A 15,899-nucleotide genomic window follows, 5' to 3' on the forward strand; every position below is an offset into this window, starting at 1 on the left:
TGGAGAGGCTTTTTTCTGATTTTTCTATTGATTTCTAGTTTCATTGCATTGTGACCATAGAATGGTGTCCATAAATTCTTTATTTTCAGATTTTATTGAAATTTTTTTTGTGGCTTCATCCATGGCCATTTTTCATAAATTAAGGCTATAAAACCATCACAATGTAGGAAATATAAGAGTATCTGGAAAACCCAATCAAATGAGTTGAAAACTATTATAAATAATAAACAGTATATCAATATAAATCAAAGTAGTCTTTACATATGCAAATAACAACCAGTGTTCAAGATGGTTATAGAAAAGGCAGAGGAACCAGAGATAAAATTGCCAACATACGCTGGATCATCAAAAAAAGAAGAGAGTTTCAGAAAAACATCTGCTTCTGCTTTATTGACTACGCCAAAGCGGTCGATTGTGTGGATCACCACAAACTGTGGAAAATTCTGAAAGAGATGGGAATACCAGACCACCTGACCTGCCTCCTGAGAAATCTGTATGCAGGTCAGGAAGCAACAGTTAGAACTGAACATGGAACAACAGACTGGTTCCAAATAGGAAAAGGAGTACGTCAAGGCTGTATATTGTCACCCTGCTTATTTAACTTACATGCAGAGTACATCATGAGAAACGCTGGGCTGGAGGAAGCACAAGCTGGAATCAAGATTGCTGGGAGAAATAGCAATAACCTCAGATATGCAGATGACACCACCCTTATGGAAGAAACTGAAGAAGAACTAAAAAGCCTCTTGATGAAAGTGAAAGAGGAGAGTGAAAAAGTTGGCTTAAAGCTCAACGTTCAGAAAACTAAGATCATGGCATCTGGTCCCATCACTTCATGGCAAATAGATTGGGAAACAGTGGAAACAGTGACAGAGTTTATTTTTGGGGGGCTCCAAAACCACTGCAGATGGTGCCTGCAGCCATGAAATTAAAAGACGCTTACTCCTTGGAAGAAAAGCTATGACCAACCTAGACAGCATATTAAAAAGCAGAGACATTACTTTGCCAACAAAGGTTCGTCTAGTCAAGGCTATGGTTTTTCCAGTAGTCATGCATGGATGTGAGAGTCGGACTATAAAGAAAGCTGAGCACTGAAGAATTGATGCTTTTGAACTGTGGTGTTGGAGAAGACTCTTGAGAGTCCCTTGGACTGCAAGGAGATCCAACCAGACCATCCTAAAGGAGATCAGTCCTGAGTGTTCACTGGAAGGACTGATGTAGAAGCTGAAACTCCAATACTTTGGCCACCTGATGCAAAGAGCTGAATCATTTGAAAAAACCCTGATGCTGGGAAAGATTGAAGGCGAAGGAGAAGGGGATGACAGAGGATGAGATGGTCGGATGGCATCACCGACTCAATGGAGATGAGTTTGTGCAGACTCCGGGAGTTCATGATGGACAGGAGGCCTGGTGTGCTGCGGTCCATGGGGTTGTGAAGAGTCAGACACGACTGAGCAACTGAACTGAACTGAGATAAAATAATGAATAAAATATCTCATTTATATTAGCAACAAAAACGCTGAAAAATCGAAAAATAGTAGGTAGGAAATATATAAGATCTATAGACAGAAAACTTTGGTAGACTGCTGAAGGGCACAGAAGAAAGTATGAACACGTGGAAAGACATTTCATGATTTTAAATAGGTAGATTCAACATCCTTAATTACAAAATAATTAAATAAATAATTTATTAACATATAAATTTAAAGTAATTTCTCTCAAGTTGGTTTTTTTCTTTTTTTTTTTTTGAACCAGAAAATAGATTCTAAATTTTTTGTGGAAAAGTAAACTAAGAGGAAAAGTTTTAGAGGAAAATTTGGGCAAAACTCGAATTCAAAAGTCATTCAAAGTATATTGAAGTTTGACTCAGAAAAGAAAAGTTCTGTATGGCAAAAAGAAAAAGAAAAGGGAAAAGTAACATTAAACAAACACTATCAGTAAAGGTAAAGGACAAACTAGTATAAACTATTTGAATTTGGTAGACTCTCAATCATTAGTGGTGGGAGTATAAATAGATTAAACTCTGGCAGGCAATTATTTAGCCACAGAAATTAACATCAAAAATGCATGTACAATCTGATTCACAAATCTCATTTTTTAATATATGTCAGTTACTAAGTAAACTGAACATATTGTATGAATACACTGACAGTTATTAAAACTGACTCATAAAATAGTATATATGGAAATTTATTTGTGGTGACATTATTTGAAATAACACACTGGAAACAACTCAAATGTGGGGATTTTTTTTGTTGTTGTTGTTTGGTTTTCTTATTTTAAACAGAGATACAGTCATACAATGGTATGTTACTATGCAGATATAAAACATAAGAGAAAGTGTAATGAAATGGAAATTTTTCCGAGGTACATCATTAAGTTAAAAAAGCACTAGGTTGTGTTGTATGAAAGGAGAGAAGGTTAGCACTCCCCTTGACAAGGATGGAAGAGGCTCTCGGGCCTGACAAAAAAGCACTAGGTTACCTTTAGATAACAAAGGGCTAAAATTGAGAATATATATTTGTCTGAATTGAATATGCATTTTAAAAATCTCTGAAAGGATATTCAACAAGCTGAGGTAGTTAACTCTGGGAGATGATAACAAGCTTTTCAGTGAATTTTTAATACTGTTTGATTTGAAAATCATGATAATTTTTGTCTGTATTAAGTAAAATAAATTTTAAAATCATTAGATACAATGTGAATTATGTTTATCTGCCATCTTCTCTTTAAATTTGAGAAAAAATGTGATGTGCCACAGAAAAATAATAGTACCACAAGTACTTTCTTTCTATGAATAGGTCAAGCTAATTTCCACTTGCAGGGTATAATCATGTTAGCAGGCATGATTCACATAGTTATTTCAGGTGCATAATCTTCCTTTGTTATTAATTAATCATATATTCAAGTATCAAAAGGGATGACAATGACTAAAGAAATGATATATTTACTCATGTCCTGTTTAAAAATTCTTTTATATTAGACTTCAGGCCAAAATTGCCTTAAGCATGAACTTCAAAAGCATGAAGGTGTGAACCTAGCTACTTAATGAACTTGAAGAATGTACAAATTCAAGTCTGTGGTTCTCAAACCTTGGCCTTAAGCAGAAAATAAGAATCGTCCTCGGATCAGGTCACCCATAGGAGGATCTCTGGCTTATCTCATAGAGAATCACACAGCAAAAACTTAAAGTCATTGTGAGTATTGGAAGAACAAAATCAAACATATTGTGTTCTGGAAAACTGCAAACTTGCTCTGTTTTCAGCTCTGCGACCCATTCTTTGGGAAAGCGAGTATAAACAGACAATAACCTATTTTACAGTGAAAACATGATTCAAGGCAATTCAATCTTCAACTTTCCTTCTACTACCTATCTCATAAATATACTTCAGTTCCTCCTGGTTTCTAAGGCACTAATTAGATTATGATACTTGATATTTGTAAGTGCACTCATTTCATCTCCAAGAAGAACCAGAACAATAGCAATGTCATTAAAGTTGTCAGTCTTCTCTATATGGAGATTTACAGTAGTCTTCTGGTAGTAGAATTTGCCAGGATTTTGTAGAGAGTTTGGATATCTGTAGTATGTGATCATTTGTAATATGTATGATAATAATACATACTCCAGAGGACTATTGGAAAATTAAGTGAGAAAAAACTTGAAAAGCATTTGGCATGAATTGAGTCGTTCACTTATTTCCAGATTAGTGAACAGAATTAATTTACTTAGCCATAATTAAATGAACCCAATCCTCCCATTTTCTACATAGCAATAAGTCATTATTTAAGAATATGGAGAATTCTGAGCAGGATTTATTAACTAATGATCTGACATTTATGAAAACTTGCATATTCTTTGCGTTTTCATGAGAATTTATAGTAATGCATGTTTGCCAAATGATTTTGGATAGTTATTTTTAGTCTGGACAAAAGCACTATTAATCCGACAAATGAGAAGCAGTAGTATGAAAAAATCAATTTGAATGTAGCATATTTAGCCCCAGAGAGCTCAATTACATATCATCGTATTAACTATGTAGGCAGGAAAGGGCAGAAAACATCCTCATTTCTAATGGTAGCACTGAAAAGTAAACCTTCAAAAAATAAAAAAAGAAAATATATATTATCAGCCTATTTAATGGCTAATATTAGAAAAGGAGACTTTGCTCTGTGTTCATTCAGTCAACATTCATCAAACAAATAACACATATTGAATGCTCCCATGTGCCATGAACAATGCAGAGTAAGTAGAATACAGTGTTGAACACGAACGCCGAGACTGCCAATGACTATCAAGTGTCACACTTGGCTTCTGCCTAATCCAAAATAGAATCTGCCAAGGGACTTTGGGTCAAGCATCTGGCTTCTGCTAACTTTTCTAGAGGAAGCATAGCTATGATTTGTCTGTGTAGCAGCTTATAGTTAAGGTCCAAGTTCAACTGTGAATTAAGACAGGGCAAAAGCTAACCCATATTTCTGGTCATTGGGCACTAGTTTTCTGTATCTATATGGTGACTGTCAGCTTGGGGTGAAAACAAAATACCATGGACTGAGTGACTTAAACGTTTATTCCTCATAGTTCTGGAGACTGGAAGTTTGAGATCAAGTTGCAGTGGGTTGGTGTCTGGTGAGAACTCTCCTTGCTGATACAAATGTCCTCACATGACTTTTCCACTATGTGTGAAGGAAATGGAGGGAGAGGGAGAGAGAAAGGAGCAAGCTCTCTGATGTTTCCTCCTATAAGATCTCTAGTCACATAATGCAGTCCTCATTTTCATAACTTCATCTAAACCTAAGTTCTCCCAAAGGTCCACCTCAAATGCCATCATCTTTGGGGTTACAGATTCAACATATGAATTTTGGAGGACAAAATTCAGTCTACAGCAGTGACCTAGAACAAGAAGCAGTAAGGTAGCTTCCACAGCCAGAAGGTTAGACCTATGATGCTGAAAAAATACTAACCCACATGCCCACATGCTCAATTTTTTTTTTTTTTTTTGGTCAGTGAAAGTGGGAATATACTTTCTATGTAGGCTGTGGTGAGAATAATAGGTAATATATGCAAAGACTATTAACTATCCCACAATACTCTTTAAAAAAGATTCTTACTATTATTGATATTCTTGGTAAGTTGTATCCTTAAACAGTTAGCCAAGTGCCTCTTAAGACCATAGTAAAGTCTCATTCCATTTAGCAATATAATATATTGCAATACCAAAGATCTGTTCTAGAACTTTTATTATCACTATCAGTGTTAAACCATAGTTTTCAAGAGGTTAGAAAAATTTGTATTCTCATACAAATATAAAATGAGTGTGTGTCAAATATATTATTTAATTCAGTTAGTAAAGGTATAGGGGGGGAAAAGTCTATAAATTAATCTCTGTTCCTCCCAAACTATAAGACAGCTTGGTCAAGACATGGTCAAGCCCAGCACCACACTGATCATTTTGATACACAAAATAATCATCATTTCCAAATTTTAGATGATTTTTTTGCCATCTCCCCTTGAGGATTATAAATAATCTCAAAATAACATTCATGATCACAAAGTAGATAGTTTCATAAAATTCAGTCTGATTATTTACATAGATCAAACAAGAATATTAATAACCATTTGACCTCCATGAGTTTATTCTGCCAATCTAGAGCTGCACAGAACTGAATGGCTGCCAATGCAAAATCATTGACTTCTGTCTGGGGATTTTCATAAGGCATCTTGTATTGACTTTTTAGAAGTCTCTCTTATTTGCCCTTTATCCTGAGACTTAAAAAAATAATACCAGGATACTCTATTCACCAGATTTTATCTACAGTGCCTATAAATTTCGGAGGCATCTCTTTTTGAGGCCCTCAAAATTTGCTAAAGAGTGGTCTGCCAAGAAGTGTCCTTTTGTCACTCAATTCTCTAATCCATGTACCAAACCAGTTTTCTTAGGGCTGTGTATACACATTGGCCTCTCATATAAGATTGACCCTTGTTCTTTATCAGCCAGCCTGTCATACTTGATTAAATGAGATTTACACCACCCTTATGGCAGGAAGTGAAGAAGAAATAAAGAGCCTCTTGATGAAAGTGAAAGAGGAGAGTGAAAATGTTGGCTTAAAGCTCAACATTCAGAAAACTAAGATCATGGCATCCGGTCCCATCACTTCATGGCAAATAGATGGGGAAACAGTGGAAACAGTGACAGAGTTTATTTTTGGGGGGCTCTAAAATCACTGCAGATGGTGCCTGCAGCCATGAAATTAAAAGACGCTTACTCCTTGGAAGAAAAGCTATGACCAACCTAGACAGCATATTAAAAAGCAGAGACATTACTTTGCCAACAAAGGTTCGTCTAGTCAAGGCTATGGTTTTTCCAGTAGTCATGCATGGATGTGAGAGTCGGACTATAAAGAAAGCTGAGCACTGAAGAATTGATGCTTTCGAACTGTGGTGTTGGAGAAGACTCTTGAGAGTCCCTTGGACTGCAAGGAGATCCAACCAGACCATCCTAAAGGAGATCAGTCCCAGGTGTTCATTGGAAGGACTGATGTAGAAGCTGAAACTCCAATACTTTGGCCACCTGATGCAAAGAGCTGACTCATTTGAAAAGACCAGATGCTGGGAAAGATTGAGGGCAGGAGAAGAAGGGGACGACAGAGGATGAGATGGCTGGATGGCATCACCAACTCAATGGACATGAGTTTGGGTGAACTCCAGGAGGTGGTGATGGACAGGCAGGCCTGGCGTGCTGCAGTCCATGGGGTCACAAAGAGTTGGATATGGCTGAGTGACTGAACTGATTCAACTGAACTGAACTGTCAAATATGGCTCTCCAGGTGCAGTCTTGGTTGCATAATTGATTTGTTCAATCATATACTGGTAGAAAAAAGGATAAGTTCTTGTTGATTATATAAACTTTATTGCTATGAAAAATAAGACTCAAAAAAATATTTATTGCTAAAGTATGAGGGATTAGTGAGAATTAAATACTTTTTTTAAATGTTTCATTTCAGTCTGTAAAACTGTCATCTACTAAATGGGTTGTGTATGCTGTCGCTTCAGTTATGTCTGACTCTGTGACCCCATGGACCATAGCCCACCTGGTTCCTCTGTCCACCAGATTTTCTCAGGCAAGAATACTGGAATGGGTTGCCATGCCCCCCTCCAGGGGATCTTCCCAACCTAGGGATTGAACTCTCATCTCCTGTGTCTCCTGCATCTGCAGGCAGATTCTTTACCACTGAGCCACCAGGTAAGCCCAGTAAATGGGCTAGCAATTGCTTAAATTGAAAGAAAAAGAACTTCCTCATATAGTCATTTAAAAATGGTATATTAAAAGTAATCTCAACAATAATCCAAACAGACTACAATTAAATTTCCTCTTCAGTCCTGTTATGGATCTAGGTCTTGTGTCAGTAGTCAGCTTTTGGAACTGGAAAAAAGTCCTGAAGATGCTGATTTAGTACACTGGGTGCAGTCTGAAAACTGTCTAACTGAAGTCGACTAGGAGGCCTTTACCCCACATTTTATTTTTCAGAGCATCAGTTGTTCCATGTACCTGGAACAGTCCTTTCTGCAAGACTCTGAGACTGTCTATATATGTTGAAGATATAAATTGTATACTGACGCTTTTACTGCAGGATCTTTAAGCCAGTATCAGAGGGATGCAAAAACCTATTTGAGAATGAGACTGAGTGGTTATGATTATTTTAATCCCAAGGCCAATAATATCAGAATGGAGGAAAGTACAATATTCTATTGATAGTGCAATACTATTTCCCAGTTAGTTGATAATTTCCTTTAGGATAAGAGCATATTATACATTATGAAACCATTGAAAAATCTCCAGAGCCTTCCCACAAACTGTAAATTTGGTGAAATATCCCTATGAATAGCATGCTTTCTGTATAGACTTAACCTGAGAAAGATTAGTCATCTTTTCTAATTCTTCCCAGTCAACAATTACACTAGTATTAATCTAAACAAGAAATATGGGACAAATCAAACAAACCTGTTTTTAGCTTTCCTATTTTTATGAGGCAAGTAACAAACATCTGCAAATTTCCAGGGGCTTTTGAGAAAATGCAAACATAATTTCAGGTGTGAAAAATATCCTAAGATTCTTTTCTGTTTTTTTTTTTCAATTAGAATCTAGTTTTGAGAAGGAAAAAATCTATGGAGATGTGGTTGTTTGATTAAGACAAATTAGAGGTGGTTAAAATGGGTGAAAGTGGTCAAAAAGTACCAACTCTTAGTTAAAAATAAATAAGTCAAGGGGATCCCATGGACTGCACAGTGACTATAATTAATAATACTCTATCACATTTGAAAGCTGCTAAGAGAAAATCTTAAAAATTCTCATCACAAGGAAAAGCATTTGTCACTACATTCAGTGACAGGTGTTAATTAAATTTATTATGGTAAGTATTCGCAATATATACGGGAGACCCAGGTTGAGTCCCTGAGTTGGGAAGATCCCCTGGAGAAGGAAATGGCTACCCACTCCAATGTTCTTGTCTGGAGAATTCCATGGACAGAGGAGACTGTAACCCCATGGGCTACAGTCCACGGGGTCATAAAGAGTTGGACACTACTGAGTAGCTAACACTTTACTGACCATATAAACAGTAAGTCATTATATTGTGCTCCTGAAAAAAATATAAGATTTTGCATCAATTATAAAATTTAAATTTTGGATCCCTGAGAAATAACACTTGGTTACCTATGTAGTCAAATAAGCACATTATGAAAACTTAGCTCTTTTACAAGTGAGGAAATTTTGTTTTTTACAAACAACACCAATAGAGATTCCCCTGGTGATCCAATGGTTAAGGATCTGTCTGCCAATGCAGGACATGGGTCTGATCCCTGGTCCAGGAAATAAGATCTCACACACCATGAGGCAACTAAGCCCGTACACCACAACTGTTGAAGCCCCCATGCCCTAGAGTCTGTACTAAGCCCATTCACCACAACTAAAGAGTAGTCCCCACTCGCTGCCACTAGAGAAAGCCTGCACACAGCAACAAAGGCTCAGCACTGCCAAAAAATAATGAATAAAATAAAATAAATAAGGCTTTTTAAAAAAGAGAAAAAAAACCCCAGCAAAACAAGGATATGATACAGTTGAATAAGGATGAGTTAAAGGCAGAGTTTATTCTGTTGAGATACGAAGTTTCTGTTATTTGGGGAGAGTATCTGAATAGTAAAGCTCTAACACCAAATAGTATATTAGAGAGATAGTCAAATTCTAGTTTTGTGTTTAGTAGTATTTGCTCCCAAAGGAGGAAAATAGACTTTATTTACAAGTAATAACATTTAGGAAGTTCAGTACAGTTCAGTTCAGTCGCTCAGTTGTGTCCGACTCTTCATGACCCCATGGACCGCAGCACGCCAGGCCTCCCTGTCCATCACCAACTCCCAGAGTTTACCCAAACTCATGTCCATTGAGTTGGTGATGCCATCCAGCCATCTCATCCTCTGTCGTCCCCTTCTCCTCCTGCCCTCAATCTTTCCCAGCACCAGGGTCTTTTCAAATGCGTCAGCTCTTCACATCAAGTGACCAGAGTATTGGAGTTTCAGCTTCAGCATCAGTCCCTCCAATGAACACCCAGGACTGATCTCCTTGAGGATGGACTGGTTGAATCTCTTTGTAGTCCAAGGGACTCTCAAGAGTCTTCCCCAACACCACAGTGCAAAAGCATCAATTCTTCTTCACTCAGCTTTCTTTATAGTCCAACTCTCACATCCATACATGACTACTGGAAAAACCATAGCCTTGACTAGATGGACCTTTGTTGGCAAAATAATGTCTCTGCTTTTGAATATGCTATCTAGGTTGGTCATAGCTTTCCTGCCAAGGAGTAAGCATCTTTTAATTTCATGGCTGCAGTCACCATCTGCAGTGATTTTAGAGCCCCCCAAAATAAAGTCAGCCACTGTTTCCATTGTTTCCCCATCTATTTGCCATGGAGTGATGGGGCCAGATGCCATGATCTTAGTTTTCTGAATGTTGAGCTTTAGGCCAACTTTTTCACTCTCCTCTTTCACTTTCATCAAGAGGCTCTTTAGTTCTTCTTCACTTTCTAACACACTTACACTCATTAGAAATTCAGTTTCTCATTTGTGAATCTGATAAATATTTGAGTTCATAAAGCACTTATTTATCTCAGCAAATGAATCCATACAAAGCTCCTGTATTTTGAGAGACAATCATCTAGTTTATTAACATATTCTACAGTTAAGAAAGTTACTTTTCTGATCACAGGCACACAGAAACAGAATTTTAAGCTTGTTTAACAATTCAGTCACACATCAAATGTCAACATAAAAATACAAAACCTCTCTGGTTTATGTCTCAAGCAACTGTTTTTCTTTCTGGTTAGCATGAAATTTTTAATTAATTTGAGATCACTAATAGACATAAATGACAAACTGGATTCTATTATCTTTCAGGCAGTGGAGAAAAGACCTGTATCATCTCAAAGTGGAGCTGTGAGGGGAGGATATTAAGGGGACAAAACTAGATAGGAAAAAATGACAGAGTCATCACAGGGAACAGAGGCAGCAAAGTCACTGGGAATTCACCCTGGGAGCCAAGAAGAGATATGTGTGGTCTTAGCAGCACATAAAGTGTACACCTCTATCAACACAATTCACTTGTTTTTGCCAGGTGAGTTTTATTGGACACCTTGGTGGTTGAACTCCAAAATTGTTAGTCTAATTCTCAAAAGATAAAAAAATCACGATTTCATACAAATACAAAGCAAAAGCATATTAAGTTTTGTTATTTAATTCATTAATTAATGAGAAGGATATTAAAGATATTAAAACTGGCCCAAGGAACATTTGAAGAGCAATATGTATATGGGGAATTGAATAGAAAATTCTAGAGTAAGATAGCTGGCTTAGATACAAGAGTGGTTAATGTCTTCCAGGGTAACAGATTGTAAACTTTGCTGTATCTGTTCCTCTGGTGGAAATTATTTGCCTCTATACCATACAAAAACTTACAAGCTAACTTCTGTTCCCGCTGAGTAATAAAATACCCTCGTCAATAAAAAGCCACAGCAGTAGCACCCTGAAGGAATGCCCAGGAATCTCTCTGCCTGTTTCTATATTTTAGATGGTTTTTCTGATTGCCCATTTTCTCTTCTGAGACCCCTCCTTTTACCTTGTATAAAATTAATAAGTATTCAAGTCTTTTCTTGATCTAGACTCAACCTTTGAGTTTTATTATTTTCCATCTTTGCTCTCTCTCTCTCAGAACTAGATTTCTACCCCAAATCCCTGGCCTATACTTTCTCTAGACATCAGAGAGTTTGGCTAGGCTGTGAATGGAATCTTTTAGATCCCTCTTCTTCTCCTGGTCTCATTAGCTATAAACCAGGGGACATCAATGGCAGTGAGTGGAGAGTGTTTCTTAGATAAGGAGCTATGAGTGGCCCAGTTGCAGGGTTCAATACATGCAGTAATAATATAGCAAAATGAGAATCAATCACCTGTGAGAGGAAGACCACAGAGAGGGCAGGGCTTTTCAGATATTTAAAACTTAGAAACATGAAATTTCATAAGCAAACTCAGGGATATTCAACATCGGACACTAGTTCTTTCTGCTTCCTCTTCACCCTTTTCATATATCCTGAACCTGCCTCCTTAACTTTTCCTGACCCACACCTAATTCAAGGCCTTTCTTCTGGAAAACGCCTAAGCTGTTTCTAAGGCACTTACACTTACTTTTCCTCTCACCCAGTTAATTTTTTTTTTAATTTATTTATTTATTTTTTCAGTGGGTTTGTGTGTTCATCGCACCCAGTTAATTTTTTTTTTTTTTTTTTCACCCAGTTAATTTTTAAGTACCGTGAGCTCAGTTCTCCAGGTGCAGATCTTCAGAGCTTAATGATGAACATCTAGAGTATGTTGGGTAAGCACTTACCTATTTCTTAGTTGTTCTGCAAAGTAATGGTATCTTGGAGGAATGAATTGGAAAAATTCTGTAAAATTAAGATCATATTATACTAAACCATTGGGAGCATAAATGTGCAGAGGTAATACATTTTAAATTCCTTGTAACTATTGTCAGTAACAGTTTAGAGACTATTAACATAAAAAGAATATTAAAATGTAATTTTCTTCTCATACTTTATTGTCCTAGTTTATAGTCTGTCTTTTGCTATGCTTGGGTGATTTGTGACTCTTGTTCCTAGTCAGTGAAAATTTTTGCTCTCTTGGTGATTATGCAGTCAAAAAGGCTTAGGAGGGAAAGATCTAGCCAGTGTTTCCACTAATTGAATCCAAAGATATTTATAAGAAGTGACTTCAGAAATGGTCTTCAGGGGTAGGGAAAGAGCATAGTAGAAAAGAAAAGAAAAGAAAAGAAAAGAAAGGTGTGTTTTGAAAGGCTACTTTGAGTTATTCTGATGTTCTTATGTGGTTTCCTATTGTGAACAGACGCTTGTAAATGTTTGAAACAATGACTATACAGTAAATTATGTATTACACTTAAGGATTAGATGCTTAAAAATTAATCTCAAAAAAATCTCTGGAAGCTTAGAAAGCCAATAGGCCAATAAAAGAAAGTTAAAATGATGACTGGTGAGTTTAGAAAACAAGACTTGTAGTTTTAACCTCTGCTCCTAAGAAAAGACATTGATAGGTTTTGGGTTAATTCTTTATGTTGTATCAGGTTTGTCAGTGGAAAAAGCAAGAAGATTATATGATTCCTTTCAGGATCTATTTGTAAGAATTATTATTTTCAAAAACTAAATGTTTAGTGTTTCTTATTCCCTTGAAGTCAGATCTTATAAGGAAGTAAACTGCTCACTATGGTTTCATAACAGACCAATCACACAGTTAAGATCCCATTTGTCTGATAATTCATCTCTGCTAAGATACCCTTTAATTTTTCATCGGCTGTTTATTGAACATTCCTGGTATATGAGAGCAATCAATTCCTAACAAATGCCTATGTGATTTATATGCATACTATCGAATCTTCTTCAGAGTTTTTAACAGTAATATACTAATGTCTCTGGACATGGACAACGGATTGGTTCAAAACTGGGAACGGAGTACGTTAAGGGTGAACTCTGTCAGCCTGCTTATTTGACTTGTATGCAGAGTGTGTGTATGTGTGTTAAGTTGCTTCAGTTGTGTCTGACTCTTTGCAACCCTAAGGACTGTAGCCCACCAGGCTTCTCTGTCCATAGGATTCTCTAGGCAAGTGTGCTAGAGTGGGTTGCCATTTCCTCCTCCAGGGGATCTTCCCAACCGAGGGATCGAACCCGTATCGCTTATGTCTCCTACATTGGCAGGTGGGTTCTTTACCACTAGCCTCACCTGGGAAGCCCCCCACATGCAGAGTACATCATGCAAAATGCCAGGCTGGTTGAAGCACAAGCTGGAATTAAGATTGCTGGGAGAAATATCAACAATCTCATATATGCAGGTGTTACCAACCTAATGGCAGAAAGCAAAGAGAGACTAAAGAGCCTCTTGATGAAGGTGAAAGAGGAGAGTGAGAAAGCTGGCTTAAAATTCAACATTCAAAAAATGAAGATCATGTATCTGGTCCCATCATTTCATGGCAAACAGAGAGGGGAAAAGTGGAAACAGTGACAATTTTTATTTTCTTGGGCTCCAAAATCACTGTGGACAGTGACTACGGCCAGAATAAAGACACTTGCTTATTAGAAGAAAAGCCATGACAAACCTAGACAGCTATGAAAAAGCAAATCACTTTGCCAACAGCAAAGTTACCAACACTTTGCCAAACAGCTATCACTTTGCCAACAAAAGTCCATATAGTCAAAGCTATGGTTTTTCCAGTAGTCATGTATGGATGTGAGAGCTGGATCATCAAGAAGGGTGAGTGCCAAAGAATTGATGCTTTTGAACTGTGGTGCTGGAGAAGTCTCTTGTGAGTCCTTTGGACTTTAAAGAGATCAAAGCAGTCAATCTTAAAGGAAAACAGTGAATTTCCTGAATATTCATTGAAAAGGCTGATGCTGAAGCTCCAATACTTTGGCCTCCTGATGGGAAGAGTCAACTCATTTGGAAAGACTCTGATTTTGGGAAAGATAGAAGGCAGAAGGAGAAGGTGGCAGCAGAGGACGAGATGGTTGGATGGCATCACCAACTAAATTGACATGAGCCTGAGAAAAGAGTTGGACACAACTTACTGATTGAAAAGGGCTTCCCTGATAGCTCAGTTGGTAAAGAATCTGCCTGCAATGCAGGAGACCCCGGTTCAAGTCCTGAGTTGGGAAGATCTGCTGGAGAAGGGGTAGGCTACCCACTCCAGTATTCTTGGACTTCCCTTATGGCTCAGCTGGTAAAGAATCCTCCTGCAATGCAGAAGACCTGGGTTCAATCCCTGGGTTGGAAAGATCCCCTGGAGAAGGGAAAGGCTACCCACTGGGAAAGAATACCCAGTATTCTGACCTGGAGAATTCCATGGACTGTATAATCCATGCAGTCACAAAGAGACATGACTGAGCGACTTTCACTTCAGTTAGTGACTGAAAAGCAACCATGTTTTCAAAAGGGTGAGATTTCACAGCACAATGGCAAAATAATTTTAGGTGTGAAGTAGTGAATATTATTGTATGTAGTGAAAAAGGTAAAGGTGACTGAGTATAAAATTAATGACAGAAAACCGCACAGAATGTGATTCATACTGTGTAGAGATCATAGTCTCTGAGTATGAATAATAAACTGAGAAAAAGGTGAAACACTTCTTGAAGTCACAGGACTTTCTTCATATTTTCTGAGGTTTATAATGTAGATTTTCCTCTACAATAATAAGTCATTTACCATGGGATGATTCTGGCAATCAGAGTTGGTTTGCCACATAAGAAAGAAAGCCAGGCTGATTCCCAGGGGGTGGTATTTGAGAGGCAGTGTGGTATAGAGGAAAGAATTCAGGGGTAAAAATTTACAGACATGAGTACCGTTTCTATTTGGTCTCTTTAGATGAAATTTGTAACTTCTCTTTAATTTCATTTCCTCTTCTATGGAGGAATACCCTCCAGCTTACTTCACGTTATTTTTCACAACTAAAGAGAGAAAATCCACATAGTAACACCAGTAAACTGCAAAAAACCAAGTTTTAATTTGCTATATAAATATAAGGACTCTCAAGTAGGAGACACCAAAAGATTCCTTGATCAAAGCACATCTCTCAAAGAGCTGAATTATAACTTTTCAGTGTGATATTATCTTCCCAGAATTGCCTCAAAACCTTTGGAAAAGTAGCCCATTTGCTTCGTACATTATCAATATTTCTTTTCATACATTAGTAAGTGCAGTGGCTGCCTATTCTGAAACCATGCTCAACCAAAGATTTGTGTTACTTTCTTCATGGCAGTCTCTGTTTTAAGGCATTGAATCACATCAGAGTCAAGTGTTTCTCTGGCCAGCCTTTGTAGATGGATCCAGAAGCTGAAGAGCAGCAAGATCATGCTCTGAGTATATTACATTCACTGCAGTGTTCCCAATTTGACAATGAAATAAAATAGACATTTTCTTGCCAGAACTTAACTGCCGCTTTTAAAATATTCTCAGTGATTCACTCAAGGACCATCTACCATACACAGGCTATGCAGTCTGGCCTATGTTCAAGTCCCACTTTCATCAACTATGTAACCATCTACCTTCGTGCATGCATGCTCAGTCATGTCTGGCTCTTTGAGACCCCCTGGACTGTAATCCGCCAGACTCCCCTGTCCACCAAGCAAGAATACTGGGTTGGGTTGCCATTTCCTACTCCAGGGGATCTTCTCGACCCAGGGGTCAAACCTCTGTCTTTTGTTTCTCAAACCCAATCTGTCATTGCAGGCAAATTTTTTACCATTTGAGCCACCAGAGGGGCCTTTATAGACCTTTGTCTATAAAATGAGGGTAGTCATAG

General features: G+C 37.6%; 1 non-coding gene across 1 annotated transcript; it reads left to right on the forward strand.

Annotated features, from left to right (window-relative positions):
• The first annotated feature begins 2,398 nt into the window (after positions 1–2,398).
• LOC122678610 lies at positions 2,399–2,519 on the forward strand. Its single transcript, XR_006336259.1, has one exon. It is a non-coding gene; the product is annotated as a U6atac minor spliceosomal RNA (small nuclear RNA).
• Positions 2,520–15,899: the final 13,380 nt, after the last annotated feature.

Source organism: Cervus elaphus, chromosome 20 (assembly GCF_910594005.1).
Source record: "Cervus elaphus chromosome 20, mCerEla1.1, whole genome shotgun sequence".
In the NCBI taxonomy this organism is placed as follows: domain Eukaryota; kingdom Metazoa; phylum Chordata; class Mammalia; order Artiodactyla; family Cervidae; genus Cervus; species Cervus elaphus.